Below are 25922 nucleotides of genomic sequence, written 5' to 3' on the forward strand. Positions count from 1 at the left end.
GAGTTGAGATTTTCGAGTCTCTCAAGGCTTCTCTCCAAAACCAATGGCCATTTTCCACGAAGATTCAACCCCTCCTCACATAAACACTATTACAACAGAGAAAAATACGGCACAGAACAGGCCCTTCGGCCCACAATGTTGTGCCGAACCTTTGTCCTAGATTAATCATAGATTATCATTGAATTTACAGTGCAGAAGGAGGCCATTCGGCCCACCGTGTCTGCACCGGCCGACTATTGGTCGCTTGAATGCAATAACTTCCTGGAGTGATTCCAGGCTGGTTTTAGAATGAATTCCATCGACCAAATTACTAATGAATGACACATTGAATGTAGCTGCGATGGCCGAGTGGTTAAGGCGTTGGACTTGAAATCCAATGGGGTTTCCCCGCGCAGGTTCGAATCCTGCTCTCATCGACTGTGATTCGAATTGTTTCTTCAACTCCCCGCACAAGCCGCTGACTCGAAAATTAATGCTTTTTCCGATTGTTTGTAAATAAGCGGTTTGAACGTGAATCAAGTTCAGTCAGATACTTAACATTTTTTGGGGGGGACTGAACGAAATATTCAGATGAATAAGGAACTCACACCCAAAACAACAATCAGTAAATAATAACATTTCCTGCAACGTTCGGAAGGAGAAGCAGCAACGGCAGCGAATGGAAACGTGGTTTGGTTTCATTCAGCTGAATGTATTTCTGGGTAAAAAGATCGTGGCAGAAATGGAACATATTTTATCTCTCTATCTGTTTCTTTGTTTCTTTCTCTCTCCCTCACTCATTGATTTTGTGCTTCTCCGGGGACTGATTGGATACACAGCGAAACTCAGCCCCATCTCATTCCAACTCTTTTGGACCAACACGTCCTGGTGATGGACGGTCTTGAATCAGTGGAAGAATCTACAACCTATTCCATTCTTGGCTCTGTGAGAAGTTCCATTCCTGGTTGTGAGGTGGCTCTGAGATAAAGGGATCGAGAGAGAACGAGGTGACTGCAGTCTGACTCTTACTCTGAAAACCAGTTCGTACGCCCTTGTAGAAAGTGGATGTGTATGAGAACAGGAGAAAAGCAGATCATGGGTCTTTGATTGATTTTATTGAGCAGGACCTTGAAAGGTGAAGGAAACTTCGAACCAGTCAGCGCCTGTCTGAGAACTGGCAAGGAATTAAGGCTGATATTGAAACGGTTGACCTTGAATTAGTTTAGGCAAATCGATTCTTTATGAGGTGTTGGTATATTGTTTTCAGAGACACTGTCATACTTTCTTAAAATATGATTTGTACTTGTTTTTGTTTTGTTCAATAATTTGGGGAATCTATTTGGAGCGGGTGCAGTTGATTAATATCTGTGCCTCTTGCTTGGCAGCTCCCCGGGAAGCAGCAGCTCCATTCCGGTCGAGATCTGTGAACACAAACAGGATATGCAAACTATTGCGCACTGCTGCCATCTCCTGGTTGAACGCGAGTTGTACAACACGGTAACTCTGTATTCGTAACACATTTCAAATGGAGCAAAAGAACATTAGAACATAGAACATAGAACATGGAACAATACAGCGCAGTACAGGCCCTTCGGCCCACGATGTTGCACCGAAACAAAAGCCATCTAACCTACACTATGCCATTATCATCCATATGTTTATCCAATAAACTTTTAAATGCCCTCAATGTTGGCGAGTTCACTACTGTAGCAGGTAGGGCATTCCACGGCCTCACTACTCTTTGCGTAAAGAACCTACCTCTGACCTCTGTCCTATATCTATTACCCCTCAGTTTAAAGTTATGTCCCCTCGTGCCAGCCATATCCACCCGCGGGAGAAGGCTCTCACTGTCCACCCTATCCAACCCCCTGATCATTTTGTATGCCTCTATTAAGTCTCCTCTTAACCTTCTTCTCTCTAACGAAAACAACCTCAAGTCCATCAGCCTTTCCTCATAAGATTTTCCCTCCATACCAGGCAACATCCTGGTAAATCTCCTCTGCACCCGCTCCAAAGCCTCCACGTCCTTCCTATAATGCGGTGACCAGAACTGTACGCAATACTCCAAATGCGCCCGTACCAGAGTTCTGTACAGCTGCAACATGACCTCCCGACTCCGGAACTCAATCCCTCTACCAATAAAGGCCAACACTCCATAAGCCTTCTTCACAACCCTATCAACCTGGGTGGCAACTTTCAGGGATCTATGTACATGGACACCTAGATCCCTCTGCTCATCCACACTTTCAAGAACTTTACCATTAGCCAAATATTCCGCATTCCTGTTATTCCTTCCAAAGTGAATCACCTCACACTTCTCTACATTAAACTCCATTTGCCACCTCTCAGCCCAGCTCTGCAGCTTATCTATATCCCTCTGTAACCTGCTACATCCTTCCACACTATCGACAACACCACCGACTTTAGTATCGTCTGCAAATTTACTCACCCACCCTTCTGCGCCTTCCTCTAGGTCATTGATAAAAATGACAAACAGCAACGGCCCCAGAACAGATCCTTGTGGTACTCCACTTGTGGCTGTACTCCATTCTGAACATTTCCCATCAACCACCACCCTCTGTCTTCTTTCAGCTAGCCAATTTCTGATCCACATCTCTAAATCACCCTCAATCCCTAGCCTCCGTATTTTTTGCAATAGCCTACCGTGGGGAACCTTATCAAACGCTTTGCTGAGATCCATATACACCACATCAACTGCTCTACCCTCGTCTACCTGTTCAGTCACCTTCTCAAAGAACTCAATAAGGTTTGTGAGGCATGACCTACCCTTCACAAAGCCATGCTGACTATCCCTGATCATATTATTCCTATCTAGATGATTATAAATCTTGTTTCTTATAATCCCCTCCAAGACTTTACCCACTACAGACGTGAGGCTCACCGGTCTATAGTTGCCGGGGTTGTCTCTGCTCCCCTTTTTGAACAAAGGGACCACATTTGCTGTCCTCCAGTCCTCTGGCACTATTCCTGTAGCCAATGATGACATAAAAATCAAAGCCAAAGCTCCAGCAATCTCTTCCCTGGCCTCCCAGAGAATCCTAGGATAAATCCCATCAGGTCCCGGGGACTTATCTATTTTCAGCCTGTCCAGAATTGCCAACACCTCTTCCCTACGTACCTCAATGCCATCTATTCTATTAGCCTGGGGCTCAGCATTGTCCTCCACAACATTATCTTTTTCCTGAGTGAATACTGACGAAAAATATTCATTTAGTATCTCGCCTATCTCTTCAGACTCCACACACAATTTCCCATCCCTGTCCTTGACTGGTCCTACTCTTTCCCTAGTCATTCGCTTATTCCTAACATACCTATAGAAAGCTTTTGGGTTTTCCTTGATCCTTCCTGCCAAATAATTCTCATGTCCCCTCCTTGCTCGTCTTAGCTCTCTCTTTAGATCCTTCCTCGCTACCTTGTAACTATCCATCGCCCCAACCGAAACTTCACACTTCATCTTCACATAGGCCTCCTTCTTCCTCTTAACAAGAGATTCCACTTCCTTGGTAAACCACGGTTCCCTCGCTCGACGCCTTCCTCCCTGTCTGACCGGTACATACTTATCAAGAACACGCAGTAGCTGATCCTTGAACAAGCCCCACTTATCCAGTGTGCCCAACACTTGCAGCCTACCTCTCCACCTTATCCCCCCCCCAAGTCACGTCTAATGGCATCATAATTGCCCTTCCCCCAGCAATAACTCTTGCCCTGCGGTGTATACTTATCCCTTTCCATCATTAACGTAAACGTCACCGAATTGTGGTCACTGTCCCCAAAGTGCTCTCCTACCTCCAAATCCAACACCTGGCCTGGTTCATTACCCAAAACCAAATCGAACGTGGCCTCGCCTCTTGTTGGCCTGTCAACATATTGTTTCAGGAAACCCTCCTGCACACACTGTACAAAAAACGACCCATCTATTGTACTCGAACTATATCTTAACATGGTTAAATATTATCATTGTAGTAATCATCTTGAAATCCCCAGATATCTGATTTCTGACTGAGCTATCCAGCTCTACCCGGTCTATCGGAATATGAAAGATTCCCATTGCAGCCATATTGGTTACAAGAATATCGAACCCCTGATTTAATACATTCACCCGCTTCATTGTTTGTGTATTCGTTCTATAAATACAGAGGGGGCAACATTGCCCAGGGACAGGTGGTGGTATAGTGGTGACTGTCCCAGCATTTGACCCAGTTTCAGTTCCTGCCCATCACAGTGGTGAATTATTTAATTAGATACCGCAGGTCAGGGCAGAAAAGGAGTGGACACTCCTCAAATAAAATTCACCAATTGTTTTCATCACCCATGGGTTTCTTTATGTAATAACCAGCATCAATATGTTTTGAGTGGAAACTTAGTTTAAATAAACGACAATCTTCAACATTAATAACTACGTTCTCAGTCTGCAACAATAGTAAATAGGTGGGTTAAACGGGACAAAAATACGAGCCACGCAAATTTCCGTTTACAAAATGAGCTTAAAACAATCCTAGTGGCTGAATAACTTAATCACTAAGTAAGTTACATAATTGTTACCAGTAAAAAGTTATTACTGAAACAGGATGAAAAGGGCAGCATCAGGGCACAAGGACAAGGTAATGTCTCAGACCAGTGTTAGAGTCCAATGTAATGACACACAGAACATCAGAAACATATTGCATAAATACATTTATTGTGGACTGGTGCCATCTCCTGGCTGATCGGGAGCCGTGTGACACAGACACTTTCATTCAGGAGCGTTTTAAATTGGAGTGAAATGCACACAAACAACACGAATTTATTTCTGCTCACTGTGCCAGTTATAGTGATCTGTATTAAACAGCAGGAGCGGGATCCGCAGCCTTCGCCTTGTTTTAAAATAATTTAGAGTACCCAATTAATTTTTCCCAATTACATAGAATTACATAGAACATACAGTGCAGAAGGAGGCCATTCGGCCCATCGAGCCTGCACCGACCCACATTAATCCCTCACTTCCACCCTATCCCCGCAACCCAATAACCCCTCCCAACCCCTATGAGGGGCAATTTAGCCTGGCCAATCCACCTAGCTTGCACATCTTTGGATTCTGGGGGCGAAACCCACGCAACCACGGGAGAATGTGCAAATTTCACACGGACAGTGACCCAGAGCCGGGATCGAATCTGGTACCTCGGCGCCGTGAGGCAGTCGAGCTGACCACTGTGCCGCCATGCTGCCCTCGCAGTTTCGTTGTTGAAATGAAATCAAAATAAACAATTTTTGTCCCTTGCTTTTCGTACTGGGACCATGGGTAACTTGGGTTATTTTTGGTTTGTTGGCCTCCACTGCGAAGAGAATAAAACACATACGGGACCAGTCTTTGCCGTTGCTGAGTAAGCACTGTGCAATAGTCACTCCGAACGATTCTGCCATGAAGCTGCTCTGCAAGTATTCTCCTTCTCAATCTGCCGAAGGCTGAGCTGACACATTGGAGGTGAGGGCGAATCCTATCTGATGGATCTGCCTTTTTCCAGTGGTGGCTTCCGGTCATGGAAAACGGTCCACATTTTACACGATCTCGCCATTTTATTCTGTGTGCCATTTCTATGTGAGTGTTGACAACACAATTCAGCTCTTGGTATTCACCATGATTCAGTCAGTGGTGGTCTGTGGAAAGTAGGAGTCAGTCTGTGGAGCTCTGTCTCCCATAGTCTTGACGTTCAGAGTGACCGTTACACAGTCATTGTGGCGACAAGGTCCCATTTGCACATTGAGGATTCGCACCATCCGGTTATTTGACACTACCACCCTGCTAAGTGCGATCAATTTTTAAATACAATTGCTGCACATTTCAGTCCCTGACACTAAATGGCAGAGTCAGATTCATTCCATATTTGTAATATACCAATCATTCTTCGGATTGTTACATATCTTCTGCAACAATCTGTCTTTGGGATTCAGTTAAGTCGCTTTGCGAGAGTCTCTGGGACTGTATGAGAGTCTGTCATTCAGTATCTTTCATACTCTGAAAATCTGTGTGAAGGTTGAACTAAATCTGTAATGATCAATCTCTAATATCGTTATTGAGTGGATAAAATCATTATGTTGTTTGCTAGTTTCCGTTAAAACGTCTGCATATCAGAATCATAACAAGACTTTCAGTGGCAGTGGGCATGCGCGTGTGTTGGGGGAGGTGCATATAGACGTTTGGGTGGTGAATGAATCTTTATCGGTCAGTCCCTGCTGTGCCCAGTAACAAGTCTTACAACACCAGGTTAACGTCCAACAGGTGTGTTTCAAACGCTAGCTTTCGGAGCACTGCTCGTTCCTCAGGTGAATGAAGAGGTATGTTCCGGAAACATATATATAGGCAAAGTCAAAAATGCAAGACAATGCTTTGAATACCAGCATTTGCAGGTAATTAAGTCTTTACAGGTCCAGAGATGAAATGAAAATCGCTTATTGTCACAAGTCGGTTTCAAATTAAGTTACCGTGAAAAGCCACATTCCGTCGCCTGTTAGGGGAGGCTGGTACGAGAATTGAACCGTGCTTCTGATCTGACTTGGTCGGCTTTTAAAGCCAGCGATTTAGCCCTGTGCTAAACCAGATAGGGTTAACCCCACGTTAAAGGGGTGTGAATTGGCTCACACCAGGACAGTTGGTAGGATTTCGCAAGCCCAGGCCAGATGGTGGGGGATAAATGAAATGCGACATGAATCCAAGGTCCCGGTTGAGGCCGTACACATGTATGCGGAACTAGGCTAGAAGTTTCTGTTCGGCGATTTTCATTGTCGCGCGTCCTGAAGGACGCCTTGCAGAACGCTTACCCGGAGATCAGAGGCTCAATGCCCTTGACTGCTGAAGTGTTCTCCTATATGTTCTCTGGTGTATCATGTAAATATTCGATACATTCTCTATCTGCAGACTCTGTTGCTTTGTGTGGCACAAGTCTCCCCAGACCAACGAGCCAGCCGCTGATTTGATCTCACTTGAAGCAACTTTTAATTGCGTCCAAAGCCCATCAGTTTCCCCACACAATTATAAATCAGAAATATGAATGGACAATGTGACATTTATCTCTCTGTCCTGGAGCTGATCAGAAGCAGTGATGTCAGTTTGCACCACTCGCCAAGTCGGTCTGTGGATGCGCCTCGCCAATCACGTGGGTAATGTAACTCTGCCAGTCAGTGGGTTCAGTTGGCATTTTAGGAGAAATTCGAAATCATCATGACTTCATCAGTGGCCTCATGGTTAAGGTGTGTGTGATGTCAATCATGATGTGATCAAATGAGTGTCTGTTTCAGTCTTTCCGCAGGGAGTTTTCATACTGAGGAGAAACATGTTGGACATGGTCTGGGAATGTTTCACTCCGGTCCATTCCCAACATATCCTGCCCTGATGGGATGAGTTTTTACTTCCAATCGTTGCAGAACACTTTTAAATATTGATTAATATTCGTTAATTATCATTTATTAAGTATTGTTTCATATGTTTAGTGTAGTTTATATAAAAATACAAATTACCAGACGCGATAAATTTTTACTTTCATTCCCGAAACAGCCAAATTGGGTGAAAACCATCAATGAGAGCCCCGATCATTTGTGTGGTCAGTGGTTTGTTTATGGAGCTGAGTAAATATTGTTACACAAACTATTTAATCAGTGGAATTGTGCGTTTAGGGAGTTGAGATTTTCGAGTCTCTCAAGGCTTCTCTCCAAATGCAATGGCCATTTTCCACGAAGATTCAACCCCTCCTCACATAAACACGATTAGAACATAGAAAATTCAGCACAGAACAGGCCCTTCGGCCCACGATGTTGTGCCGAACCTTTGTCTATTAATCATAGATTATCATTGAATTTACAGTGCAGAAGGAGGCCATTCGGCCCACCGTGTCTGCACCGGCCGACTATTGGTCGCTTGAATGGAATAACTTCCTGGAGTGATTCCAGGCTGGTTTTAGAATGTATTCCATCGACCAAATTACTTATGAATGACGAATTAAACGCAGCTGCGATGGCCGAGTGGTTAAGGCGTTGGACTTGAAATCCAATGGGGTTTCCCCGCGCAGGTTCGAATCCTGCTCGCAGCGACTGTGATTCGAATTGTTTCTTCAACTCCCCGCACAAGCCGCTGACTCGAAAATTATTGCTTTTTCCGATTGTTTGTAAATAAGCGGTTTGAACGTTAATCAAGTTCAGTCAGATACTTAACATTTTTGGGGGGGACTGAACGAAATATTCTGATGAATAAGGAACTCACACCCAAAACAGCAATCAGTAAATAATAACATTTCCTGCAACGTTCGGAAGGAGAAGCAGCAACGGCAGCGAATGGAAACGTGGTTTGGTTTCATTCAGGTGAACGGATTTCGGGGTAAAAAGATCGTGGCAGAAATGGAACATATTTTAAAAATATTTTCTTGTTTCTCCTTTGTCTCTCTATCTGTTTCTTTGATTCTTTCTCTCTCCCTCACTCATTGTTTTTGTGCTTCTCCGGGGACTGATTGGATACACAGCGAAACTCAGCCCCATCTCATTCCAACTCTTTTGGACCAACACGTCCTGGTGATGGACGGTCCTGAATCAGTGGAAGAATCGACAACTATTCCATTCTTGGCTCTGTGAGAAGTTCCATTCCTGGTTGTGAGGTGGCTCTGAGGTAAAGGGATCGAGAGAGAACGAGGTGCCTGCAGTCTGACCCTTACTCTGAAAACCAGTTAGTGCGCCCTTGTAGAAAGTGGGTGTGTCTGAGAACAGGAGGAAACCAGATCATGGGCCTGTGATTGATTTTATTGAGCCGGACCTTGAAAAGTTAAGGAGACTTTTAACCAGTCGGTGCCTGTCTGAGAACTGGTAAGGAATTAAGGCTGATATTGAAACGGTTGATATTGAATTAGTTTAGGCAAACCGATTCTTTATGAGGTGTTGGTATATTGTTTTCAGAGACACTGAAAACAATATACCACTTTCTTAAAATATGATTTGTGCTTGTTTTTGTTTTGTTCAATATTTTGGGGAATCTATTTGGAGCGGGTGCAGTTGGTTAATATCTTTGCCTCTTGCTTGGCAGCTCCCCGGGAAGCAGCAGCTCCATTCCTATCGAGATCTGTGGACACAAACATGATATCCAAACTATTGCGCACTGCTGCCATCCCCTGGTTGAACGCGAGTTGTACAACACGGTAACTCTGTATTCGTAACACATTTCAATTGGAGCAAAAGAACATTAACATGGTTAAATATTATCATTGTAGTAATCATCTTGAAATACCCAGATATCTGATTTCTGACTGAGCTACCCAGCTCTAGCCGATCTATCGGAATATGAAAGATTCCCATTGCAGCCATATTGGTTACAAGAATATCGAATCCCTGATTTAATACATTCACCCGCTTCATTGTTTGTGTATTCGTTCTATAAATACAGAGGGGGCAACATTGCCCAGGGACAGGTGGTGGTATAGTGGTGACTGTCCCAGCATTTGACCCAGATTCAGTTCCTGCCCATCACAGTGGTGAATTATTTAATTAGATACCGCAGGTCAGGGCAGAAAAGGAGTGGACACTCCTCAAATAAAATTCACCAATTGTTTTCATCACCCATGGGTTCCTTATGTAATAACCAGCATCAATATGTTTTGAGTGGAAACTTAGTTTAAATAAACGACAATCTTCAACATTAATAACTACGTTCTCAGTCTGAAACAATAGTAAGTATGTGGGTTAAACGGGACAAAAATACGAGCCACGCAAAGTTCCGTTTACAAAATGAGTTTAAAACACTCCTAGTGGCTGAATAAATTAATCACTAAGTAAGTTACATAATTGTTACCAGTAAAAAGTTATTAATGAAACAGGATGAAAAGGGCAGCATCCAGGGCACAAGGACAAGGTAATGTCTCAGACCAGAGTAAGAGTCCAATGTGATGACACACAGAACATCAGAAACATATTGCATAAATACATTTATTGTGGACTGGTGCAATCTCCTGGCTGAACGGGAGCCGTGTGACACGGACACTTTCATTCAGGAGCGTTTTAAATTGGAGTGAAATGCGCACAAACAACACGAATTTCTTTCTGCTCACTGTGCCAGTTATAGTGATCTGTATTAAACAGCAGGAGCGGGATCCGCAGTCTTCACCTTGTTTTAAAAGAATTTAGAGTACCCAATTAATTTTTCCCAATTAAGGGGCAATTTAGCGTGGCCAATCCACCTAGCATGCACATCTTTGGATTCTGGGGGCGAAACCCACGCAAACACGGGAGAATGTGCAAACTTCACACGGACAGTGACCCACAGCCGGGATCATATCTGGGACCTCGGCGCCGTGAGGCAGTCGTGCTGACCACTGTGCCGCCATGCTGCCCTCGCAGTTTCGTTGTTGAAATGAAATCAAAATAAACAATTTTTGTCCCTTGGTTTTCGTACTGGGATCATGGGTAAATTGGGTTATTTTTGGTTTGTTGGCCTCCACTGCGAACAGAATAAAACACATACGGGACCAGTCTTTGCCGTTGCTGAGTGCTGAGTAAGCACTGTGCAATGGTCACTCCGAACGATTCTGTCATGAAGCTGCTTTTCAAGTATTCTGTTTCTCAATCTGCCGCAGGCTGAGCTGACACGTTGGAGGTGAGGGCGAATCCTATCTGATGGATCTGCCTTTTTCCAGTGGTGGCTTCCGGTCATGGAAAACGGTCCACATTTTCCACGACCTCGCCATTTTATTCTGTGTGCCATTTCTATGTGAGTGTTGACAACATAATTCAGCTCTTGGTATTCACCATGATTCAGGGACAGCACGGTAGAATAGTGGTTAGCACTATGGCTTCACAGCGCCGGGTCTCAGGTTCGATTCCCACTTGGATCGCTGCCTGTGTTCTTCCTGTGTCTGCGTGGGTTTCCTCCGGGTCTCCGGTTTCCTACCACACTCCAAAGATGTGCAGTATAGGTGGATTGGCCATGCTAAATTACCCTGAGGTTAGATGGGGTTGCTGGGATACGGGGAAAGGGTGGACGCGTGGGCTTCAGTGGGGTGCTATTTGAAGAGCCGGTGCAGATTCCATGGTACGAATGGCCACCTCTGCACTGTAAATTCTATGATTCTATATTCCCTTAAAAAATGCATAATGAATGAAAATCGCTTATTGTCACAAGTAGGCTTCAAATGAAGTTACTGTGAAAAGCCCATAGTCGCCACATTCCGGCGCCTGTTCGTGGAGGCTGGTACGGGAATTGAACCGTGCTGCTGGCCTGCTTTTGTCTGCTTTAAAAGCCAGCGATTTACCCCAGGGTGCTAAACCAGCCCCTGTCTGGTTTTTAGTCTAAACCATTCATCTCACACGTCTCCAGACTGAAAATCATCTTTCGTCGTTTGAAGTTCTAGACTGTCCACGTATCAGTTCAGAAAATGTCCAAGTTTGTACCACCATCAAACTTTGAAACTGTTCCCTCGACACCATGTTCTAGCACATTGTTATATACCAGGGAAAGCAAATATTCCAGTAGGAACCCATGTCGAACACTACAAACCTTCTTCCAGTCCGAAAATTCTCTACTGGCCATTATATTCTGTTTCTGATTATTCAACCACATTTATATCCATATTGCTACTGTCCCTTTTATTCCAGGAGCTACACATTTCGCTAATTCTGTGCAGTTTTGGTTTCCTTATTTAGGTAAATACGGTTCAGAGGAAGTTTCCTCGATTGGTCCAGTGATGAGCGGGTTTTCTATTGAGGAAAGGTTAGACAGACTGCACTTGTTTCCAATGGAGATGTGAAGAGCGACAGTTGATTTGATTGAAGTACATCAGATTTTGAATGGTCTTGGCAAGGTGGACGTGGAAAGGATGTCGCTGCTTGTGGGTGAGACCAGAACTACTGGGCAGTTAAAAACAAGGATGTCGCCCTTTTCGGATGGAGATGTGGAAATTTCTCACTCCCAGAGAGTTGTGCGACTTTGGAACTCTGCCTCAGAAGGCGGCGGAAGCGGGACATTGATTATTTTAAAGGCGGAGATTCAGCAAATAAATCAAAGGTTTATCGGGGTTACATACAAACATTGCATTCAGCCAACTACCTGGATGCACAAGCGTTCGTTTGTTGTACTTGATATCTGAGGATAAATTCAGAGTCCTACACCATGGTGAAACGGTCTTAAAATGTCGCGTTCGTTTCTTCACGTGTTCTGTACTGACACATTCTCTGGAGCTCAAACCTGCTCCCTAATTCAGTCAATGACACCACATGGATCGTACTGATTAAACATAAACAGGGCTCGTCCGGGATTTGAACCCGGGACCTCTCGCATTTTATCGTTAACGGATGTCCCTAAGCGAGAATCATACCCCTAGACCAACGAGCCAACCGACCAGCGGCCGTCACTCAAACCATTGCTTCTCGCAGCCTATTGTATCAGCTCAATGCGCTTTTTAATTCCTTTTCAATTTGTTTCGTTGTTGAAATAAAATCAAAAGAAACATTTTTTGTCCCTTGCTTTTCGTACTGGGATCATTGAGTAAATTGGAGTATTTTTGGTTTGTTGGCCTCCACTGAAAACAGAATAAAACACATACGGGACCAGTCTTTGCCGTTGCTGAGTAAGCACTGTGCAATGGTCACTCCGAACGATTCTGTCATGAAGCTGCTCTTCAAGTATTCTCTTTCTCAATCTGCTGAAGGCTGAGCTGACACATTGGAGGTGAGGGCGAATCCTGTCTGATGGATCTGCCTTTTTCCAGTGGTGGCTTCCGGTCATGGAAAACGGTCCACATTTTCCACGATCCCGCCATTTTATTCTGTGTGCCATTTCTATGTGAGTGTTGACAACATAATTCAGCTCTTGGTATTCACCATGATTCAGTCAGTGGTAGTCTGTGGAAAGTAGGAGTCAGTCTGTGGAGCTCTGTCTCCCATAGTCTTGACGTTCAGAGTGACCGTTACACAGTCATTGTGGCGACAAGGTCCCATTTGCACATTGAGGATTCGCACCATCCGGTTATTTGACACTACCACCCTGCTAAGTGCGATCAATTTTGAAATACAATTGCTGCATCATTCAGTCTCTGACACTATATGGCAGAGTCAGATTCATTCCATATTTGTAATATACCAATCATTCTTCGGCTTGTTACATATCTTCTGCAACTATCTGTATTTGGGATTCAGTTAAATCGCTTTGCGAGAGTCTCTGGGACTGTATGAGAGTCTGTCATTCATTCAATATCTTTCATACTCTGAAAATCTCTGTGAAGGTTGAACTAAATCTGTAATGATCAATCTCTGATATTGTTATTGAGTGGACAAAATCATTATGTTGTTTGCTAGTTTCCGTTAAAACGTCTGCATATCAGAATCATGACAAAACTTTCAGTGGCAGTGGGCATGCGCGTGTGTTGGGGGAGGTGCATATAGACATTTGGGTGGTGAATGAATCTTTATCTGTCAGTCCCTGCTGTGCCCAGTAACAAGTCTTACAACACCAGGTTAAAGTCCAACAGGTGTGTTTCAAACGCTAGCTTTCGGAGCACTGCTCGTTCCTCAGGTGAATGAAGAGGTATGTTCCGGAAACATATATATATAGGCAAAGTCAAAAATGCAAGACAATGCTTTGAATGCCAGCATTTGCAGGTAATTAAGTCTTTACAGGTCCAGAGATGAAATGAAAATGAAAATGAAAATCGCTTATTGTCACAAGTAGGTTTCAAATTAAGTTACCGTGAAAAGCCACATTCCGTCGCCTGTTAGGGGAGGCTGGTACGAGAATTGAACCGTGCTTCTGATCTGACTTGGTCGGCTTTTAAAGCCAGCGATTTAACCCTGTGCTAAACCATATAGGAGTAACCCCCCCATTAAAGGGGTGTGAATTGGCTCACACCAGGACAGTTGGTAGGATTTCGCAAGCCCAGGCCAGATGGTGGGGGATAAATGAAATGCGACATGAATCCAAGGTCCCGGTTGAGGCCGTACACATGAATGCGGAACTTGGCTAGAAGTTTCTGTTCGGCGATTTTCATTGTCGCGTGTCCTGAAGGACGCCTTGCAGAACGCTTACCCGGAGATCAGAGGCTCAATGCCCTTGACTGCTGAAGTGTTCTCCTACGTGTTCTCTGGTGTGACATGTAAATATTCGATTCATTCTCTATCTGCAGACTCTGTTGCTTTGTGTGGCACAGGTCTCCCCAGACCAACGAGCCAGCCGCTGATTTGATCTCACTTGAAGCAACTTTTAATTGCGTCCAAAGCACATCAGTTTCCCCACACAATTATAAATCAGAAACATGAATGGACAATGTGACATTTATCTCTCTGTTCTGGCGCTGATCAGAAGCAGTGATGTCAGTTTGCACCACTCACCTAGTCGGTCTGTGGATGCGCCTCGCCAATCACGTCGGTAATGTATTTCTGCCAGTCAGTGGGTTCAGTTGGCATTTTAGGAGAAATTCGAAGTCATCATGACTTCATCAGTGGCCTCATGGTTAAGGTGTGAGTGATGTTAATCATGATGTGATCAAATGTGTGTCTGTTTCAGTCTTTCCGCAGGGAGTTTTCATGCTGAGGAGAAACATGTTGGACATGGTCTGGGAATGTTTCACTCCGGTCCATTCCCAACATATCCTGCCCTGATGGGATGGGCTTTTCCTTCCAATCGTTGCAGAACACTTTTTAAATATTGATTAATATTCGTTAATTATCATTTATTAAGTATTGTTTCATACGTTTAGTGCAGTTTATTTAAAAATACTAATTACCAGACGCGATAAATTTTTACTTTCATTCCCGAAACAGCCAAATTGGGTAAAAACCATCACTGAGATGCAAAGGGAGCCCCGATCATTTGTGTGGTCAGTGGTTTGTTTATGGAGCTGAGTAAATATTCCAGAGCAGAGCCGCTGCGAGCGGGGTTCGAACTTCCACGGGGATACAATAATGTGGGTTTGCCGTTTGTGTCCACACATTTGGCGAGGAATGGAGCTGCTGCTGCCCGGCGAGCTGGGCAAGCAAGAGACACAGATATTGACCAACTGCACCCGCTCCAAATAGATTCCCCAAACTACTGGACAAAACAAAAACAAGCACAACTGATCTTTTCAGAAACTATGTCAGTCTCTTCGAAAACAATATGCCAACACCGCTTCAAGATTCGATTTGCTGTAAGAATTCACTATGAACTGCCTCAATGTCAGCCGTAATTCCTTACCAGCTCTCAGTCAGAAGCTGACTGTTTCGAAGTTTCCGTCACTTTTCTAGGTCCGGTTCAGTAAAATCAATCACACCCCCATGATCTGCTTTTCTCCTGTTCTCAGACACATCCACTTTCTACAAGTGCGCACGAAATGATTTGAAGAGTAAGAGTCAGACTCGTTAGCTCTCGATCCCTTTATCCCAGAGCCACCTCACAACCAGGAATGGAACTTCTTACAGAGCAAGAATGGAATAGTTTGTCGATTCTTCTACTGATTCACGACCGTCCATCACCAGGACGTATTCGTCCAAAAGAGTTGGGATGAGATGGGGCTGAGTTTCACTGTGTATCCAATCAGCCCCCGGAGAAGCACAAAAACAGTGAGTGAGGGAAAGAGAAAGAAACATATAGAGAGACAACAGAAAGAGAACAAGAAAATATATTTTTTAAATGTTCCATTTCTGCCACGATCTTTTTTCACAGAAATACATTCACCTGAATGAAACCGAACCACGTTTCCATTCGCTGCCGTTGCTGCTTCTCCTTCCGAACGTTGCAGGAAACTTTATTATTTATTGATTGCTGCTTTGAGTGTGAACTCCTTATTTATCTTTATGTTTCGTTTAGTTTCCAAAAAGAACGTTTTTCTAAAAAACTGAATTCGATAAATGTTAGTACCGTTGACAGACAACCAACCGAAATTCCGATTCATTGTCGAGCCGGCAGCTTTTCCGGGGAGTTGAACAAACATTTCGAATCACACTCGAATCTGCGGGGGAGAAACGCTATTGGATTTGAGGTCCAACGACTTGACCACTCGGCCATCACAGCTGCATCAATCAACAGTAATTTGGTCGATAGAATACATTCTAAAGCCGGCCTGGAATCACCCCAGGAAGTCATTGCATTCAAGCGATCAAAGCGTCCCCGGGGTTTATGTGAGGAGGGGTTGAATCTTGTGGAAAATAACCATTCGATTTGGAGAGAAGCCTTCAGATATTCGAAAATCTGAGTTCCCTAAACGCACAATTCCACTGATTAAATAGTTTGTGTAACAACATCAGTTACATTGGAAAAATATTAGAAATGCATGTTCCTTTTCAAATGCAGCAGCACTAAACTTCCCAGTCTGGATGAAAATTAAAATGATGAATCTAGAAAATAGAGCACAGAGGGAGACCAGTGGAGACCGAATGGTCACGTGATGACGCAACTAAAATGATCACGTGTCTGGATTCCTGCAATTCTCCCCGGATCGCGGTCAGAGCACAAGCCAGGAGGAGCAGCTCAATTATTAAATCAATTATTTTTTTATTACAACTCCTTGGTTTCCAGTCATTCAAAGACGACCATTTCTACATGGTGTCAGGAGTGGACATTATAGCAGAAGCATTTGAACGCATCAACCTCCTTGCTTCATAGAATCGTAGATTCTCCAGCGCAGAAAGCCATTCGGCCCAACAAGTCATTACTTACCCTCCGAATGAGCACCGCAGCCACTCTCCACAAGAAGAGGTTTAATGGGCAACGCAGCAGCTCGGCTAGCTCAGTCGGTAAAGCATGAAACTCTATAATCCCAGAGTCGTGGGTTCGAGCCCCATGTTGGGCGCTTCCTTACTATTATCGGTAAAGATTGATGCTGAATCAATCAAGAAGGCAAGGTTATGTCGCTGGACTGAGAATCCAGAGGTCTGAACTAACCCTTGGTGAACTAATCTTAGTGACAAGATTTAACAAATCTGGAATTGAAATTTCGTCTCAGTAATGGCAGAGAAAGGTTCTGCTTCAGGCGGATCAACTTCCACAACTGGGAACACATTTACACAACAGGGAACGATTTGACACAACCACAGTGAAGATCTGTCACCAGCAGAGTGACGGTTCCGACAGAGAGAGCACAGTTACACAGCAGAGAGCACGGTTGCACAGCAGAGAGCACAGTGACACAGCAGAAAACACATTTTCCGAAAAAAACAGTCTCTTCATATCGTGTGTCATTGTGTGTGTGTCCTGATAGTCTCTTCCTGCATTTCTCTGTGTCTTTCTCTGTCTGTCACAGCCGTGATGATGTTACGGATTCATCTCACTTTTCCCAAACAGTAATTGTGATTGACAGATACAGAAATATTTCCACACTGACATTCAGTACCAATGTCTGATAGAGACTGAATTCCACTCTCACAAAAAGTACCAGACATTGACTCATAATAAAGGCATCCTGCTCTCACAACCTGTTCCAGAGACTGAGGTGCAGACTGTTCCCTCCACTCGCGAACACTACCTGTGATTTACAGATACAGAACAAATCTCAGTCAGGTGAGTAGCAGAGTTTGATGGGTACGACATGTATTCCACAATCGCCTTCTCTGCGCCAGATAATGAGACGCAGTCGACATACGGTGTCTGTGTTGTTTTAACAAGAGTTTTACACAAGAACGGGAACACATTTACACAATATCAGGGTATAAGACGGAGGAGCAGAAGTAGACCATTCAGCCTATCGAATGTGCTCTGTATTTCAATGAGATAATGCTTGATCTGATATATGACGTGTTATGACCTCATACGGTGGCACGCTGTCACAGTGGCTACCTCACAGCGCCCGCGATCCGGGTTCAATTCCAGCCTTTGGTCACTGACTGAATGGAGTTTGCACTTTTTTTCTTTGTCTATGGGTTTCCTCCGGGTGCTGCGATTTCCTCGCACGTCCAAATGTGTGTGGGCGAGGTGGAATGCCCATGCTAAATTGCCCCTTTGTGTTTATAAAGTTGGGTAGTGCGTTACAGGGGTGTGGTTGGGGCATAGGGACACTTTCAGAGGGTCGGTGCAGAGTCGATGGGCCGAATGGCCACCTTTTACATTTTAATGATTTCATGATGATCCTCATGCCCACTTTCCCGGCTTTTCATCTCTAGATTTCATGATTAACCTTTAAAACCAATACTCCAACTAAGCCTCAGGTACCAGTAACTCCTCAATGGGCGCTAATTTTCCGGCTACCAATCATTTGATCAGTCTGAGGGAAGTCGCATCCTGGAAACATCATAAATTGATCCAGTTCCAAAGTAAATTAAGTCGCTTCAGTCCCTGATAACCATAGGCTGCTTTCCCCGTTGACGGTGAGATCTGACTGATGGTGATTTAACCTGAGGATCACGATACCTCAGGCGAATGGCAAGGCTGTGAAGGCGGGGTTTTCCTGATTCAGTTCTATTGTAACCGTGTGATCTGAATCTAATTAACCTGGTTCTCACTCTGTTAATATTGTCTCACGCTGAGGCAGACCTCACTGATTGGATAGACGAGTGATCGTTCTTCAGTCTTGTCATGGACGAATCCGCTAAATATAAGACCATAAGAAATAGGAGCGGAAGTAAGGCCATTCGGCCCATCGAGTCCACTCCGCCATTCAATCATGGCTGATTTCAACTCCATTTACCCGCTCTCTCTCCACAGCCCTTAATTCCTCGAGAAATCAAGAATTTATCAACTTCTGTCTTAAAGACACTCAACGTCCCGGCCTCCACCGCCCTCTGTGGCAATGAATTCCACAGACCCACCACGCTCTGGCAGAAGAAATTTCTCCTAATCTCTGTTCTAACGTGACTCCCTTTTATTCTACGGCTGTGCCCCCCTGTCCTAGTCTCCCCTGCTAATGGAAACAACTTCCCTACATCCACCCTATCTAAGCCATTCATTATCTTGTAAGTTTCTATTAGATCTCCCCTCAACCTCCTAAGCTCCAATGAATATAATCCCAGGATCCTCAGACGTTCATCGTATGTTAGGCCTACCATTCCTGGGATCATCCGTGTGAATCTCCGCTGGACCCGCTCCAGTGCCAGTATGTCCTTCCTGAGGCGTGGTGCCCAAAATTGCTCACAGTATTCTAAATGGGGCCTAACTAATGCTTTATAAAGCTTCGGAAGTACATCCCTGCTTTTATATTCCAAGCCTCTTGAGATGAATGACAACATTGCATTTGCTTTCTTAATTACGGCCTCAACCTGCAAGTTTACCTTTAGAGAATCCTGGACTAGGACCCACAAGTCCCTTTGCACTTCAGCATTATGAATTTTGTCACCGTTTAGAATATAGTCCATGCCTCTATTCTTTTTTCCAAAGTTCAAGACCTCGCGCTTGCCCACGTTGAATTTCATCAGCCATTTCTTGGACCACTCTCCTAAACTGTCTAAATCTTTCTGGAGCCTCCCCACCTCCTCCATACTACCTGTCCCTCCACCTATCTTTGTATCACCGGCAAACTTAGCCAGAATGCCCCCAGTCTCGTCATCGAGATCGTTAATATATAAAGAGAACAGCTGTGGCCCCAACACTGAACCCTGCGGGAGACCACTCGTCACCGGTTGCAATTCCGAAAAAGAACCTTTAATCCCAACTCTCTGCCTTCTGCCTGACAGCCAATCGTCAATCCATGTTAGTACCTAGCTTCGAATACCATGGGCCCTTATTTTACTCAGCAGTCTCCCGTGAGGCACCTTATCAAAGGCCTTTTGGAAGTCAAGATAGATATAATCCATGGGCTCTCCTTGGTCTAACCTATTTATTATCTCTTCAAAGAACTCTAACAGATTTGTCAGGCACGACCTCCACTTACTAAATCCATGCTGACTTGTCCTAATCCGACCCTGCACTTCCAAGAATTTAGAAATCTCATCCTTAACAATGGATTCTAGAATCTTGCCAACAACCGAGGTTAGGCTAATTGGCCTATAGTTCTCCCTCTTTATCCTTGTTCCCTTCTTGAACAGGGGGTTACAACAGCGATTTTCCAATCCTCTGGGACTTACCCTGACTCCAGTTACTTTTGAAAGATTATAACTAACGCCACCACTATTTCTTCAGCAATCTCCTTTAGAACTCCGGGATGTAGCCCACCTGGGCCCGGAGATTTATCAATTTTTAGACCTCTTAATTTCTCTAGCACTTTCTCCTTTGTGATGGCTACCATATTCAACTCTGCCCCCTGACTCTCCGGAATTGTTGGGCTTTTACTCATGTCTTCTACAGTGAAGACTGACGCAAAGTACTTATTTAGTTCCTCAGCTATTTCCTTGTCTCCCATCACTAGATTACCAGTGTCATTTTGGAGCGGCCCAATGTCAACTTTTGCCTCCCGTTTGTTTTTAATGTATTTAAAGAAACTTTTACTATCATTCCTAATGTTACTGGCTAGCCTACCTTCATATTTGATCCTCTCTTTCCTTATTTCTCTCTTTGTTATCCTCTGTTTGTTTTTGTAGCCTTCCCAATCTTCTGACTTCCCACTACTCTTTGCCACATTTATAGGCTTTCTCTTTTGCTTTGATGCATTCCCTAACTTCCTTTGTCAGTCATGGCTGCCGAATCCCCCCTCTGATAATCTTTCTTTTCTTTGGGATGAACCTCTGTACTGTGTCCTCAATTACACCCAGAAACTCCTGCCATTGCTGTTCTACTGTCATTCCCACTAGGCTCTGCTCCAAGTCGATTTTCGTCACCCACCCCCTCTCTCTCTCACCCACCCCCTCTCTCACCCACCCCCTCTCTCTCACCCACCGCCTCTCTCTCTCACCCCTCTCTCTCTCACCCCCCCCTCTCTCTCTCACGCCCTCTCTCTCTCTCACCCCTCTCTCTCTCACCCAGTTCCTCCCTCATGCCCCTGTCGTTACCTTTATTTAACTGTAACACCTTTAGATCTGATTCTACCTTCTTTCTTTCAAATTGGAGATTGAATTCTACCATATTATGATCACTAATCCTAACTCCTAAGTGCTCCCTTACTTTAAGATCTTTAATCAAGTCTGGCTCATTACATAACACTAAGTCCAGTATGGCCTGTTCCCTCGTGGGCTCCATCGCAAGCTGTTCCAAAAAGCCCTCCTGTAAACATTCAATGAATTCCCTTTCCTTGGGTCCACTGACAGCATTATTTATCCAGTCCACCTGCATATTGAAGTCCCCCATGATCACTGTGACCTTGCCTTTCTGACATGCACTTTCTATTTCGTGGTGCATTTTGTGCCCCCGGTCCTGACCTCTGTTTGGAGGCCTGTACGTAACTCCCATTATGTTTTTTATGCCTTTGTGGTTCCTCAACTCTACCCACAGAGACTCCACATCATCTGACCCTATGTCGTTTAGTGCTATTGATTTAATTTCATTCCTAATTAACAAGGCAACCCCGCCCCCTCTGCCCACCTCTCTGTCTTTTCGATAGGTTGTGAATCCCTGGATGTTTAAATGCCAATCCTGAACCCCCTGCAACCATGTCTATGTGATGCCTACCACGTCATACCTGCCAGTCATAATCTGGGCCACAAGCTCATCTACCTTGTTCCGTACACTGCGCGCATTTAAATATAGCACCTTTAATTCTCTATTGACCGTCCCTTTTTGTTTTCTGAGTGTGGTGTACCTTGGTTTACTGAGCCTTTCCATACACTGTGTCATATTTTGTGGGATGGGGACTATCGTAACCTCTCCTGAGTTTTGTCTTTTCGTGCTTTTTTGTATTCCTAAGCAGCTATGCTTCCCACTGATTACTTCACCTCTTGGTTCCCTGACTTTCCCTTCCCCCCCAATCTTTAGTTTTAAGTCCTATTGACCACCCTATTTACTCTTTTCGCCAGAACACTGGTCCCAGCTCGGTTCAGGTGGAGACCATCCCAACGGTATAGGTCCCCCCTGTTCCAAAGCTGATGCCAGTGTCCCATGAAAAGGAACCCCTCTTTCGCACACCACTCTTTCAGCCAAGTGCCTCATACCTGTTGGACAGGTATTTCCTGGGGAATAAAGCCAGGCAGGAGTAGAAACCTGTAACTGAATGATCAGAAAATGTCCATCGTGAAATGTGTGTTCCGATGATCGACGGATTCCTCTGTGAAGCCGGGAGCGTTTGTTTTTGCTGTCAAATGCTGGTTGATTCCAGTCTTTCAGCGGGGGCCTTTCACACTGTGTGGAAACCTCTTGGAAATAATATTGAAGTGTTTCACATCAGTCCATTCATAAAAGTCCCTGAATGTGATGGGAATTCATTTTATTGAAAAACACTGCATTTCCAACATTGAACACGGGGCTGGAGTCAAAGATCATATAATTTACAGTGCAGAAGGAGGCCATTCGGCCCTTCGAGTCTGCACCGGCTCTTGGAAAGAGCATCCTACCCAACGTCAACACCCCCACCCTATCCCCATAACCCACTAACTCCACCCACCACTAAGGGCACTTTTGGACACTAAGAGCAATTTATCATGGCCAATCCACCTAACCTGCACATCTTTGGACTCTGGGCGGATATTTTCCATCAGTTCATGGATGAAAAACGAATTAAGACGTTTCGACGCATGCACTTGTTGGTTGAGGTGGCCGAGTGGTGAAGGCGATGTACTGCTCGTCCTTTGCGCTCTGTAACGGCGTTCGAATCCCATCCTAGTCGATTTTTCATACGATGTTTTCTCGGAAGTGGGACTCATTTTTCGATGATGGATCTGCAATCACTGACGTGCAAATCCATTCCAGGTTGTGAGGCCGGATTGCATCGAGCTGTGTCGGAAAAGCGAGAATTCAAAATTCAGTCTTGTTCTGATTGAGATGAATTGATCGGATAGGGAGAGAGGAACCACTTTGATTTGACTGACTGTCACATGTACTGAAGTACAGTGAAAAGTATTTTTCTGCTACCAAGGCACATACACATTACATACAGAGTGGGCAAAAAAAGAATAATCGACACAGTGCATTGCCAAATGGTACATCGACAAACAGTGATTGGTTACAGCGCGGAACAAGTGGACAAACAAAGTAAATCCATGAGCAAGAGCAGCATAGGGCGTCCTGAATAGTGTTCTTACAGGGAACAGATCAGTCCGAGGGAGAGTTGTTGAGGAGTCTAGTAGCTGTGGGGAAGAAGCTGTTCCTATGTCTGGATGTGCGGGTCTTCAGACTTCAGTGCCTTCTGCCTGATGAAATAGTCTGTAAAAAGTCAAAACCTGGGTGGGAGGGTTTCTGATAATGTTGTCTGCTGCCCTGCGGCAGCGGGAGTTGTAGGCAGAATCACTGTGCGTGTGGCATGCTTGTGTGATGGGTTGGGCTGAGTTCACCACATTGCAGTTTCTTGCGAAGTTGGACCGGGCAGTTGCCATACCAAGCAATGATGCAGCCCGATAGGATGCTCTCTATGGCGCATCTGTAGAAGTTTGTGAGAGTCGAAGCAGACATGACGAATTTCTTGTCCTTCCTTCGGAGGTAGAAACGATGTTGGGCTTTCTAGATTGTTGCATCAACGTGAGTGGACCAGGACAGACTGTTGGTGATGGCGACCACCAGAGATGTAAAGCTATCGACCATCTCCACTTAGCACCCATTGATGCAGACGGGTGTGTGTGTTGTGCAACGGTTCATGGCGTCGATGATCAGTTCCTTGGTCTTTCCGATATTTAGAGACAGGCTGTTTTAGGTACTGTTATGGGCGAGGCGTTTTCCGAACCCCAAAATGCATCAGAGAGTTCTACCGATCTCTCCCTTTAATGGATTTGTTGCTTTTCCTAGCACATGGCTTTTTCCCTAGGTGTGGGATTACAATTATGGACACGTGGGTTTTTAAACACAAAACATTGTTTATTCCATGAACTCAACTGAACATCTTAAATAAACATTGGATCTCTTACCACAGCTTACTTCAAAGATAACTCAGAAAATATTGCAACAGTAAATAATTCCTTAAACTGTTCCTTCAAACTTCCAAGAGACTTAACACCTTGAAACAGAATCACATCAGGTTAAAGGCTTTACAATCAACAGTTTAAATTACCCAAATGCTCCAAAGATGGTCTTTTATGTCAGAGATCCAGCTCCCTGCTAACACAGACACTCCCAAGCTCTTTTCAAACTTGCAGCTCCCTGGAAACACACAGACAAACGCAAGCTGCTTTTTAAACTGAAAGTAAAAACCTGAAAAATGGCTGACCTAAAGCCCAGCTCCACCCACTCTCTGGCATCACTGTTTTCTTAAAGGTACATTGCTCAAACATCCATGTCTTAAAGGTACTCTTACATGACACCTCCACCCAAGAAAAAAAAACTTCAATTTCAAGATGGTTTCATTTTTCACTTTTGCACCATTCAATAAGAAATATACACAGTAAATATACACTTTCGCTTAAAAAAAAAACAACACATGCAAACAGGTATAATAATCTCGTCCATTTTTTCTTTGTTCTTCTTCCTCCAACCGAAATCCTTCTCGATTGACAGTCTCTTTGAACAAAATCTCTGCACGAGATCTCTGCACGGGGGCAGCACGGTAGCCTTGTGGATAGCACAATTGCTTCACAGCTCCAGGGTCCCAGGTTCGATTCTGGCTTGAGTCACTGTCTGTGCGGAGTCTCCACATCCTCCCCGTGTGTGCGTGGGTTTCCTCCGGGTGCTCCGGTTTCCTCCCACAGTCCAAAGATGTGCGGGTTAGGTGGATTGGCCATGATAAATTGCCCTTAGTGTCCAAAATTGCCCGTGGGGTTACTGTGTTATGGGGATAGGGTGGCGGTGTTGACCTTGGGTGACCTTGGGTAGGGTGCTCTTTCCAAGAACCGGTGCAGACTCGATGGGCTGAATGGCCTCCTTCTGCTCTGTAAATTCTATGATAATGATCCATCAATTCCTCTACTACTCTGCATTTCTCTTTAGAATCAGATACTTTAGTTCAATCTGACCACATAGTCCCTTGCAATTCTCCAATACAGGAACATTGGTGATCACAGCTTTCAGGCAGTCAAATGCCTGTTGAAAGTACGCTGTCCATTGAATATTTTTACGTTTCTTCAGCAATTCCATCAGTGGAGTAATCACGCCACAAAACGTTTGCACTAAAGTTCGATTAAATCCACTCATTCGAAGAAATCGCATTATTTCCCTTCCTCTTGAGGGTATCAGAAACTCCTCAAGGAAAGTAATTCGGGCTCCTGCAAATTCACTTTCGGCTAGTTTCATTACCAACCCCGCCACCTGAAGTCGATCGAAGAACTCCATACGATGCTTTAAATGTTCTTTCCATACCTGGAAGTTGGAAATAAAAGCAGATTGTCCTACTTTCTCAATGCAATCATTCAAACGTGGGATAGGGTAAGAGTCAGTTCTTGTAACTGCATTCACCTTTCTATAGTCCACATACAACCGTTGGGTACCGTCTGGTTTAGGTACCATCACTATGGGTGAGCTCCATTGGCTGCTACCCACTTCATTTATGCCATTTTAAGCATACTCTCAATCTCTTTGTTAACCTGTGCCAATTTTAAAGGATTAAGTCTATATGAATGTTGTTTGATAGGAACAGCATTTCCTACAGCTACATCATGTATAGCCATTTTAATATTACCCAATTTATCACTACAAACTTGCCCATGTGATTTCAATAACTCTCTCTGGTCAGTTCGTTTTTCCTCTGGAAGGTAACTTAACAATTCATACCAAATTTTAAGAACATCCTCATTATCCAATTTAATTTGAGGATGTCAAATTCACAGTCATCTGGATTTGGTTCGTCACTTTGAATTAGAATCATTAAAACCTCCTTTTTCTCTCCTTCCCTTTCAAAGTACCTTTTAAGCATATTCACATGACACACTCGGTGAGTCTTCCTTCTATCTGGTGTTTTTACCACTTAATTCACCTCATTTAATTTCCTTTCTATCTGATACTGTCCACAAAACCTAGCTTTTAAAGGCTCCCCTGCCACTGGTAACAACTTTATCCCCACTGGCAAAACTAC

General features: G+C 44.3%; 3 non-coding genes across 3 annotated transcripts; 2 read left to right on the forward strand and 1 right to left on the reverse strand.

Annotated features, from left to right (window-relative positions):
- The first annotated feature begins 334 nt into the window (after window positions 1–334).
- On the forward strand, window positions 335–416 carry trnas-uga (transfer RNA serine (anticodon UGA)). Its single transcript has one exon. It is a non-coding gene; the product is annotated as a tRNA-Ser (tRNA).
- Window positions 417–7978: 7562 nt separating this feature from the next.
- Window positions 7979–8060, forward strand: trnas-uga (transfer RNA serine (anticodon UGA)). The gene has a single exon. It is a non-coding gene; the product is annotated as a tRNA-Ser (tRNA).
- Window positions 8061–12246: 4186 nt separating this feature from the next.
- On the reverse strand, window positions 12247–12337 carry trnap-agg (transfer RNA proline (anticodon AGG)). Its single transcript is given in 2 exon segments — window positions 12247–12282; window positions 12302–12337. It is a non-coding gene; the product is annotated as a tRNA-Pro (tRNA).
- Between the last annotated feature and the right edge of the window lie 13585 nt (window positions 12338–25922).

Source organism: Scyliorhinus torazame, chromosome 24, assembly GCF_047496885.1.
Source record: "Scyliorhinus torazame isolate Kashiwa2021f chromosome 24, sScyTor2.1, whole genome shotgun sequence".
In the NCBI taxonomy this organism is placed as follows: Eukaryota; Metazoa; Chordata; class Chondrichthyes; order Carcharhiniformes; family Scyliorhinidae; genus Scyliorhinus; species Scyliorhinus torazame.